An 11,495-nucleotide genomic window follows, 5' to 3' on the forward strand; every position below is an offset into this window, starting at 1 on the left:
AGGTCGCTGTGGATGATGTAGTCTGTTGAGGCGAGAGCGTGGTGAGCAATGACATCCGATATGGCTTCGCTGAAGAGGAGGCGGGGTCCAAGATATCTGTAGACAAGGGTGCCGCGGAAGGTGGCGTTCGGGTTGGTCTGGATCTGGAAGTGGCGGTGCTCCATGTCGGGTGAGTGATTGTTGGAGCTGGTTGTGAGACAGAGGGTGTCTTTGTGTATGATGGTGATGCCTCCTCCCGGTCAGTTGACGGGGTCCTTGTGGATAATTTTGTAGCCGTTGGAAATGGCGGTTGCGATGTCCGGAGATGAGGTGGAGTTCATCCAGGCTTCTGTGAAGAATGTGACGTCGGGGAGATGGAGTCGAGTATATCTCAGATCTCCACAGCGTGACTTTTGAGGGAGCAGTTGACTAGGATGCATCTGAGGTGGTTAGGTCCGGTTATTGTGGGTCATGCGGTCGGTGGGTCTGGTGTGCGAGGCTGGCGAAGGTGCAGTTGCAGGTGAATGGTCCTTGGGTGTTCTTCGTTGATGCAAGGCAGCAGGCGGTGGAATATCCACTGTGAAGGGCACTGGAGTCATAGTGGTGGATGGTCTAGGGAACAGGGTCCGTGGCGCCGGGTGCGGACCAGGATTCGACAGGCACTGACAGGCTTGCCTTTGACGCTCCACCGGTGCAGCGGCACAGCGGCTGCCATTAAATAGTGTTGGGGAGGGCTGGACAGCTGTGAGGCGGAAAGCGGGAAGACAGTGCTGGGGGGGGTCAGTGGACGAGCAGCGAGAATAGGTGCATTTAGGAGAAAAGAGAGAAAGAGACAAGAAAGCATAAAATAGAAAAAAAGAAAGTGAAAAAATGAGCAGATGAGCAGGAAAGGCATAAGACAGAGGACAGAGCAGCAGCAGAGCAGAGATGCTCCCCACTTGCCCACCAGGGATGAGGCGCAGGCGGGTGCCTGCGGGTGGAGGAGGGCTGCAAACTATGGACCTGGAAGGGTCAGGGGGCAACAGCTACCGGTTAGAGCTGTGCGGCATGGGAAGCATCTAACTGACAAGGTCTATCATGGTTTCAGTGAACCTAGGAGTGTTTGATATCAAACTACTCATAATAATAAACCGACCCTGATGTAGGAATGGATTTAATAAAAAATTAACTCAGGGGTCCCCTGAAAAGCCAACAGCTCTAGTGCATTTCTTGACTGGTCTGGGCCAGCCTGTTGCCTTTAGACACTGTTCTGGATACATGGGGTGAGAGCCAGCGCCCAGAGCAAAGCCTGTGCTGGGTGGGGGGCTTCACACCCCCACCCAGCCAGAATGGGTAATCCGAGGCGGTGAGTTTCAAAGGGCTCAACGCCCTTTGGTTACCTCCCTCAGCCTCTCCTGTAGCTGGAGGAGGCCCCCTTCCTATCCCAGACCCTTTTGGTGGGAAGAAAGGTAGGAAACCCACAATTGTTAGGTGTGCCCACCTCTGCGAACCCCCAGTCCTCTGTTCAGGGAAATGAGGTGAAGCACAAAATTGAAGTTGGGGAAAGAGCCAATAGGATTTAGGGAAATGCTCCCTCTTACTGGAGGCTGGCATTTATGGGGTGTACTCGCCTCAAGGTCAGGAGTCCATTGGCCTTTGCCCTTTCTGCCCCTGAAAATCCTCTAAAGGCAGTATTTAGGGGCCTTCCTGAACCAGTAAACCAGATTATGACGACCTACAAATAAGGACTGAAGAGCTGTTCAGCAAGGGCCAAGATGACAACTGACGCCGCTTAAGCCCTACCGCCCTGTCTTCCTTTCCAACGACCCTGCTCGAAGCAATCAGAGTGTCCTGCAGCCAGCACCACTCCAGAGATCTGAGCTGACTTTAACAAAGACTCTTTTCTCTCGTGTACACGGATTGTCCAACAAAGAAACTCCAACTTCAAGGACTCCGGATCCAGGCAGATCCGCGACCCCTGCACACGACCCAAGTTCCATTGACTCACCTATCCTGTGAAGTCTCCCCGGCGATCCTGACCTCGTCTGCATCAGTGACTGACCTCTCCAGGACCTCTCCTCAACACCTGCAGCCTCTGTTTGAAGGGTCCCCTGACCGCGATCAGAACCTGCTGAGAAAACCCAACACCAATAGGTCCCCCTGCATGTTTCGCCCCCGACTCTGGGGAGCCCAGGTGGCGGTGCCCAGGTGTCCCCCCAACTATCCAACCAAACCTGCCCAGCCATTGGTTGTATTCGTCAAGCCTCCTGGTTCAAGCCTGCAGCATCTTTTAGAAACCGGCAGACTGTATTAGAAAGCAGTGGGCGCCCGATGCTGATTTGCACAATCAATCAATCAGGGAGTTTTAAGCTCGCTATTAATCCGTGAGTGTCTCCAGGCGCTGGGGAGGGGGAAGGGGGAGAGGCAGCTCCAATCAGTCGAAGAGCCAGGTCTTGAGGGTCTTCCTGAAGATGTGCAGGGTGGGGGCGCATCTGATTTTGATCGGTAGCTAGTTCCAGGTCTTAGCCGCAATGTAGGAGAAGGTTCTTCCACCAGTTGTTGCTCTGAAGATGTGCAGGGGTTCGGCGGACCGGAGGTTCCTCTTGGGTACGTAGAAGGAAATTCTATCGTTAAGGATATATAGGGGTCCAGTGTTGTGGAGGCATTTGTAGGCGTGGGTGAGTATTTCGAAAATGACTTTCTTCTGGACCGGGAGCCAGTGGAGCTTACGCAGGTGTTGGGAGATGTGTTTGTGTCGAGGGATGCTGCGGACGAGTTTGGCTGTGGTTTTCTGTATGGTGTGGAGTTTGTGGAGCAGAGTCTTGTTGATCCTGGCGTAGAGGGTGTTTCCGTAGTCCAGTCTGCTAGTTATGAGTGCATGGGTGATGGTCTTTCTTGATTAGGGGGAGATCCATTTGAAAGTCTTTCGAAGGATGAGGAGGGTATTGAAGCAAGTGGAGGTGATGGCATTGACCTGTTGAGTCATGGCGAGGGAAGAGTCGAGTACAATGCCGAGGTTTCAGGCGTGGTCCTTGGTGGGGGGCTGCTGAGGCCGGTGGGCAACCAGGTGTTGTCCTATGCAGAGGGGAAGGGTCCGAGGACGAGGACCTCTGTCTTCTCTGAGTTGAGCTTCAGGCAGCTGCTGCTGCTCATACAGAATATATGACATTTCTCTGCATGAAAACACTGCATACCATCACCACACATTTTTTTGTCTGCAGATACCATGACACCGCAATTTTTTATAACAAAGGAATGACAATGAAAAAAGTATCTAAACATGTAAAACTACATTTATCACGCATTTCTTAACGTTTCCTTTCACAACGAAAATGAAAATCAAAGAAATGCTTTTGTTCGAGGCATACGAGCTGCAGATTGCACACTATGCATAGATTGCCACCTAGTGTTGGGCCCGGATGTTTGCAGTTTGTTTTATTGTAGAAAAGTCTTTGGAAGATAGGTGACTCCTCTGCGCATGGGCATCGACTCCATCCCCAGATTGTTTTTCGCCATTAGGGAAGTGATGGAGCTGTATAAGAGATAGTGATGTCTTTGAGGAAGGCGTCAACGTCCCAGAACAACACGACGTCAACAGCGATTCCGAAGAAGAGGAAGAAGTAGATTCCGAAGTCGAGGACATCACTCCAGTGCAGCGGGTCGTAAGTAAGACCGTCGACCCCAACCCTTCCTCGACACACCCAAAGAAGGCCCCGATCACACCCTCGCCCTCGGACTCGGGTGCACACCGACACTCCACTTCTACTGCCCCACCTTCGGGCCCGGCTAAGAAGCCAATTAAGCCTTCAGGCGACTCAAGCTCGAGTCAGCCTTCCCATGGTGCCGGCACCAACTTCAACTTACTGACACCGAAAAAGACGACGACACCGGCTACGCCGACGTCCAAACCATCGGCGCCGAAACCCACTACTCCTTCGGCACCGAAACCCAGGTCGGAACCAAACAAAGCCGCTTCGGATTCCAAAAAACCACCGGAACCGAAAAAAAAACAACCGGAACCAAAGAAACCGTCGCTTCCAAAAACAATACCGAACCCAAAAAACCAACGGAACCGAAAAAAACCTTCGGAGCCAAAAAAACCTTCGGAGCCGAAAAAGACTCCTGCTTCCCCAACAAAGGACATTGTCAAAAAACCAAAACAACCTGCTTCGGTGCGCAAACCTTCACCCGCACCAAAAGATCGGACTCCAGCAGAAGACTTATCTTACCCAGACCCTGCTCAGAAGACTCTGGCTAGAGACCCAATCACTGGAAAGTTGATTTTGGCCTCAAAGAAGCGACCACTGGACAAACCAGCTCCGCGTGCAAAGAAGAAGGACATGGCTACCTCGCCTTTAAGACTGCCTTCCCCTTCTCCTCCACCTATGCCATCACCACATGTTCCCATACCACAGCATTCCCCAGCATCCTCTATAGTACAAGATGATAACAACAGGGATGATAGCTCTGATGATATGGGGGGTAACATACCTGATCCGGCCACGCCTACAGGATCACCTGACCCATGGGATGATTATACCACTCCAGATGTCCCAAATGTCCCTCAGGATGACTTGTACCCCTCAAAGCCTTCCCCACCAAAATACACTATAGGATTTAACGAATTAATGCACAGGGCTGCACAATATCATGGTGTAGACATACATACAGACCCTGTAGAGGAAGACTTCCTAATGGATACCTTTGATAATGTACAAAGGTCCACATCCAATTTACCAATGCTTAAGGGAGTGATTAAGCAAGCTTCTGAATTCTTCAAAGACCCAGTCAGAACTCGGGTCGTTAACCCTCGTATAGAGAAAAAATATAAAGCTGCCCCTTCCGACCCAGCATACATTAACCCCTTCTGCGCTCATGACGAGTTCAGCTCGTTATGAGCTACGGCGCTCCGGTGCTCATGACGAGCTGAGCTCGTCATGACCGCGCCCGTTCCGTGGAATGCTCGCATGCTGGGCTGATTCCCCTGCAGTGCTGAGCGTTGGAACTGGTGTGGCCATGACGAGCTCAGCTCGTCATGAGCTCCGGAGCGCCGTAGCTCATGACGAGCTGACCTCGTCATGAGCATGAGGGCGCTGTGCGTGCCTCACCCGGCCCCCAGCACAGCGGAGGAAACAGCCCCGCATCGAAGGGGCTAAAGGGCCGGTACCACTAGACTCACTTGTAGTTTCCAACGCACGCAAGAGAGCAAACTCGCAAACATCGGGTGATGCCGCACCACCAGATAAAGAGTCTAAGTTACTTAACGCATCAGGGAAAAGAACTGCGTCTCAAGCAGCAAACATGTGGCGTATCGCCACCACACAGGCATTGTTAGCCAGATATGACAGAGCTCATTATGACTAGTTAGAGTCACTAATGAGACTCCTCCCTGACAGGTACAAGGATAGAGCAAACAAACTCATCTAAGAGGGTAAAAAACATTACAAACACCTCCATTAGGTGTGCCCTGGATGCAGCAGATACTGCGACTAGGGCTGTTAACACCAGCGTTTTACTACGCAGACACGCCTGGCTACGTATATCAGGTTTCAAATCTGAGGTACAAACTGCCATTCTTAATCAACCGTTTGATGAGCAACACCTATTCGGACCCAATGTGGATGTATCTCTTGAAAAAATTAAGAAAGATACAGACACCTCCAAAGCTATGGGAGCCCTGCAGTCGCAGGCTCCCAGACGTTCATTTAGTCGCTGACCCTATAGAGGTACCACTAGAGGATATTTCTCAGACACAGCTTCTACCTCATACAAAGCCCCCACACAGTCCACTTACGGCAAGGGCTACCTAAGGGGTGGTTACAGGCGTGACAATAACAAGGGCAGAAGTAAAAATAACAACTCCCGCTCTGCCTCTACCCCTGCCCAATGACTCCCTTCCCCTTCCCCCGTCCCATTCCTGTCGAGGGAAGACTCCAACAATACCTGCCAGTATGGGAAAACATCACATCAAACAGGTGGCTGTTACAAATTATTCAATCAGGTTACTGTCTGGAACTAAAGTCTACCCCCCCAAACATCACAACCCAAGCAGCGTCCAATGTCACAGGAACATTTAACATTGCTCAGACAAGAGGTAATATCCCTCCTGCAGAACAATGCAATAGAAATAGTTCCAGAGCATCAGAAAAACAAAGGAGTATATTCCCTATATTTCCTAATACCAAAAAAGGACGGATCTCTAAGACCCATCCTAGACCTCAGACCTCTAAACATTTACATACTGTCGGACCAATTCCATATGGTCACACTACAACAGGTCCTCCCATTACTGGTATTAAACGACTTCCTTGTCACTCTAGATCTTGAGGACGCCTACTTCCATATTCCCATTCACGCAGCGCACAGACAATATCTCAGATTTGTGCTAGACGGGCAGCAGTACCAGTCTCAACAGCGCCAAGGGTGTTTACCAAATGCCTAGCAGTAGTAGCAGCACACTTAAGAAGACAACATATCCATGTCTTCCCGTATCTGGACGACTGGCTCATAAAAGCCAGCTCCTACAGCCAGTGTGTACAACACACGCACGCTACCATTCAACTGCTTCACGACCTAGGATTCACAGTAAATCACACCACGTCGCATCTGCAACCCTCACACATACAACAGTATCTCGGCGCTACAGTAAACACCCAACTAACACTAACGTATCCCTCTCCAGCCAGGATAACAAGTGTACAAACTCTCCTAACAAAATTCAAACCACAACACTCGCTGCCAGCTCGAGTGTTCATGCAGCTCATAGGAATGATGGCATCTTGCATCTTTATAATACCTCATGCAAGATTGCAAAGGCGTCCACTGCAAGAGTGCCTAGCACGCCAGTGGAACCTGGCTCAAGGTCAACTGACAGACCTAGTGTTGGTAGACGGTCGGACTCATCGTTCTCTGCAATGGTGGAACACCAAAAACCTTTCCAAAGGGCGACCGTTTCCAGAGCCAGTTCCTCAAATAGTCATGACAGAGGACGCATCCCTCTCCGGCTGGGGAGCTCACCTACTGCATCACACCATGCAAGGCTGGTGGACACCGCAACAAAAGCTACTCCACATCAACCACTTAGAGTTGCTAGCTGTGTTTCTAGCCCTAAAAGCTTTTCAAACTCAAGTGTCAGGCAAAGCTGTCTAAGTCCGCACAGACAATATGACAGCTATGTACTACATAAACAAACAAGGAGGGACACACTCTCTGCAGCTCTCTCACTTAGCACAGCAGATATGGAGATGGGCTATACCACTAAAGATCTTCCTATTTGCCCAACACGTCCCAGGAGTACAAAACACTATGGCAGATCTGCTAAGTCAACAAACACAGCAAATCCACGAGTGGGAACTTCATCCACAAGTTCTACATCCGTTCTTTCAAATGTGGGGACAACCTCAAATAGGCCTCTTTGCCACCCACAAAAACGCAAAATGCCCAAACTTTGCCTCCAGATACCCACACCCATTGTCCAAAGGCAATGCGATATGGATGAACTGGTCAAAACTATTTACGTACGCTTTTTCTCCTCTCCCACTACTTCCATTCGTGGTACGCAAGCTACAGCAACATTCCCTAACGCTCATCCTGATCGCTCCAACTTGGGCCAGACAACCGTGGTACCCCACGCTGTTACAAATGTCTGTACTCCCACACCAAAAACTAAACCTATCTCCACGCCTTTTAACGCAGAACCATGGAGAGATCAGACACCCGGACCTAGCTCAGCTCAACCTAGAGATCTGGCTCCTGAGGTCATAGAGTTTGGTTACCTCAACCTTCCCCCAGAATGTATGAACGTCATCAAGGAAGCTAGACGCCCCACTACTAGAGCATGTTATGCTGCTAAGTGGAAAAGGTTTGTCATATACTGCCAAAACAACCAAATTAATCGTTTAGACGTGTCTATTCAACATATCATCGGATATTTATTACACCTTCAAAAGTGTAATTTAGCCTACACGTCTATTAGGTTACACCTTGCAGCCATTGCGGCATACTTGCAAAATAGGCAACACCTATCTCTCTTTAGAGTACCAGCTATTAAAGCTTTCATGGAAGGACTCAAAAGAATAATTCCTCCCAGAACACCACCTGCACCAGTGTGGAATTTAAATGGGGCTCTCACAAGGTTAATGGGACCTCCCTTTGAACCATTACGTAAATGTGAATTGCCATTTCTAACCTGGAAAGTAGCTTTCCTAGTAGCCATTACTTCCCTCAGTAGGGTTAGTGAACTAAAAGCATTTACCATTCAAGAACCCTTTCTACAAATGCATCATAAAGTGGTTCTTCGTACTAATCCGAAATTCCTTCCAAAAGTCATTTCACCATTTCATCTAAATTACTCTGTTGAGCTGCCCATATTTTTCTCGCAGCCTCAAACAGTCGCAGAAAGAGCTCTACACACTTTAGATGTCAAGAGAGCATTGCTGTACTACATTGAAAGGACACAAGCTTTTCGTAAGACAAAACGACTTTTTGTGTCTTTCTCATCGCCACATACAGGCAATCCCATATCAAAATCAGGGATCGCTAGGTGGATTGTTAAATGTATACAAATATGTTATCAAAAAGCCAAACGCACATTACCAATCCCACCAAAAGCCCATTCTACCAGAAAGATAGGGGCTTCAATGGCATTCTTAGGGAACATTCCCCTAGATGACATATGCAAAGCAGCCACATGGACTACACCGCACACATTCACGAAGCACTACTGTGTAGATGTGCAAACTAAACAAGCCACTGTGGGCCAGGCTGTACTTAAAACTCTGTTTCAAACCACTGCAACAGATACGGGTGGTCGCCGCTAGGTGTGGAACTGCTATGTAACCTATGCATAGTGTGCAATCTGTAGCTCATATGCCTCGAACGGAAAATGCTACTTACCAGTATGCATCTGTTCTTGGCATGTAGAGCTGCAGAGTTGCACACGCCCACCTGCCTCCCCGGCTACCTTTATCTGTTCCAGTATTATCTTACTTAGATACATATCACATGGACATCACTATCTCTTATACAGCTCCATCACTTCCCTAATGGCGAAAAACAATCTGGGGATGGAGCCGATGCCCATGCGCAGTATCATCCAAATGAGGAGTCACCTATCTTCCAAAGACTTTTTTTTACAAGAAAACAAACTGCAAACATCCGGGCCCAACACTAGGTGGCAATCTATGCATAGTGTGCAACTCTGCAGCTCTACATCCAAGAACAGATGCATACTGGTAAGTAGCATTTTCCTTTTCAATTCTGTCACTTACCTACTTGCACAGGATAGTGGAAAAAATAAGGGTTTTAGGTGGTGTAGAAGTCACTCTGCAAAGTAAAGTTATTGTTAAATTGAATTACCGCTTTCGTCACAAATATTAATAAAGATAAAAAAGAGACTTTTTTTCTTAAATATCCTACGCTTACCTTGTTAATTGCTTCACCATCTGTAATATTCTGCAGTGTCCGGATTCACGTCAATAAATACAGTACGTCCCCTTTTTTTTTTACTTCTTTTTCCACTCTTTTAAAAAAAATAATAACATCGTAATTCCACTGTGCTTCTGCTAACTCCAGGCAGTACTGCCCAGCTCCTTTTTTTGCTAAATTATTTCATTTTATCCATCACCCCATCTGCTCCAATCAAGCAGAGAATCGGTTTGGAGGAGGTTGATCCCGCTTCAGGAACCTGGCCAACATGCACCCTCTCTGTTTAGGTGCTTACAATAGTCCGGTTGCACATGACATTCCAGCGTGTCGCACATGCCACTAACTCGTCTTTGGGCCTCCACTAGAGCCACCCCTTGTTGGACTTGGCCCTTTTTCCCCAAACTTTTTTGCTTTATGCCCCCCCCTTATTTGAAATGTCTCCCCCATGGTAATAAACCAGTATAGTCCATGTGTGGTGTGAGACACCTTGTTAATATGTAATGTCATGCAATGGTGTGAGCACTTGTCAATTTCCCCCATTGTAAACATGTACCCTGGTGAAATTCTGCATTTGTGTTTTGCATTTAAAATGGCTGCCAAGGCTATGCATTGTACGACCTGACTGCAGGAGGTTAGCAGTCTAGTTGTTAGGTACCCAGCCACCCCTGCATTTGGAGGGAAGCCTAGCACCAAGGGTGCTCTACTCCTCCCCCTGAGCCAGTTAGAACTAGTTTGCCTGTCTGAGGTGGGTTAGCGGTCTAGTTGTCTGGTACCCAGCAATCGCAGCATTTGGAGGGACCTTCTAGAAGCTTCCAGCCTTTCTGGTATAGGGAGAGCAGTGGAGATGTGATGTGCAGAGACAGAGCTGGGACAGGAATGTGAGGGGACCTGCTGCAGGGGATACCGCCACTTGGGCCTGTGTGCTGGACCCTGCACCCATCCAGAACCCCCTACTGTCCCCAGGGCTAGTGGAGCCCCACTGCAGGAGTTCAGGCAGCCGTGTGGGAGGAGGGCCACGCTGCAGTGGGGACGGTGAAAGCCTACCGCCCTGCTTTGATGATGCCCCCACTACCTGCTGACCTGGCCCAGTAGTGCCTGCTGCTCTGTCCCCCGGGCCCCTGAGGAAGGAGGGCCCTCCTAGGTCCCTGAAGCTGCTGGGACCTTGCGCCATGCAAGCGCTTCACCAAGAAGCGCCTGGAAGGGAAGGAGCACCTTGGACCCCCCAGGAGGTGAGAAGAGTTATCCTAGGGCTTGCTGCTGGGACTGTCCGCCCCCCTTTCGCTGTGTGCCTGGAAGTGTTGTGTCTAGGGGAAGCGCTGTGTGCTAAAGCGCTGTGCCTAGAAGAAGCGCTGTGTGCCTGCAAAGTGCTAACCTTGCCCAGGACTGTTGCAGCCTGCTGTGCCCTTGAAAGCGCTGGCCTGCAGGAGACTGCTTGTGTCCCCAGAGCGCTGTGACCAAGACTGCCCTGCTGATTGCCTGCTAAGCGCTTTAATCTGGGAGCGCTGTACTCTAAGCGCTGTATCCAGAGGACTGAGCCTCCAAAGTGCTGTGCCGCCTGGAAGCGCTGTGGGGCCCCGGAGAACTGTTATTGGTGAGCGCTGTGCTGAGAAGAAGCTCTGCATGCTTGCTAGCGCTGCGCAGCTGGAAGAGGCTGCCTTTGTGCCCTACGTGGTGTCAAGTTAAGCGCTGTGGCTTCTAAGCGCTGTGCCCGAATTGCGCTGTCTGGAGGAAACGGAGGGGGGCCTCGAGGCACATTGTCGGTGCCTGCCCCCTCCGCCTGAAAGTACCGGAAAACGCTTGCTGCATTAGCGCCGGGGAGAGCCCGGAGCCAGAAGGACATCACAAGGAGCCCGGTGAGTGGGGGCTCAGCTGCGTAGTGGTTGGGGGCTGGAGTCGGGGCACAGGGTCGGTGCTCGCCCCTCCCCTTATTTTGGGAAATCGGGATTGGGCCCTGTTGGCCCCCACTGCCTTAAGGAAGAGCAGGGCCCCCTGGGAGACATTGTACTTGAGCTCGTTGGCCCCAATTGTACACCAGAGCCCCGGACTCGGCGAGGGCTCCCCAGTGAGAAGTACCTGCGAGACTGCCAGGCCTCTGAGCTGGGCCAAGACAT

This window comes from Lissotriton helveticus, chromosome 3_1 (genome assembly GCF_964261635.1).
Source record: "Lissotriton helveticus chromosome 3_1, aLisHel1.1, whole genome shotgun sequence".
Classification (NCBI taxonomy): domain Eukaryota; kingdom Metazoa; phylum Chordata; class Amphibia; order Caudata; family Salamandridae; genus Lissotriton; species Lissotriton helveticus.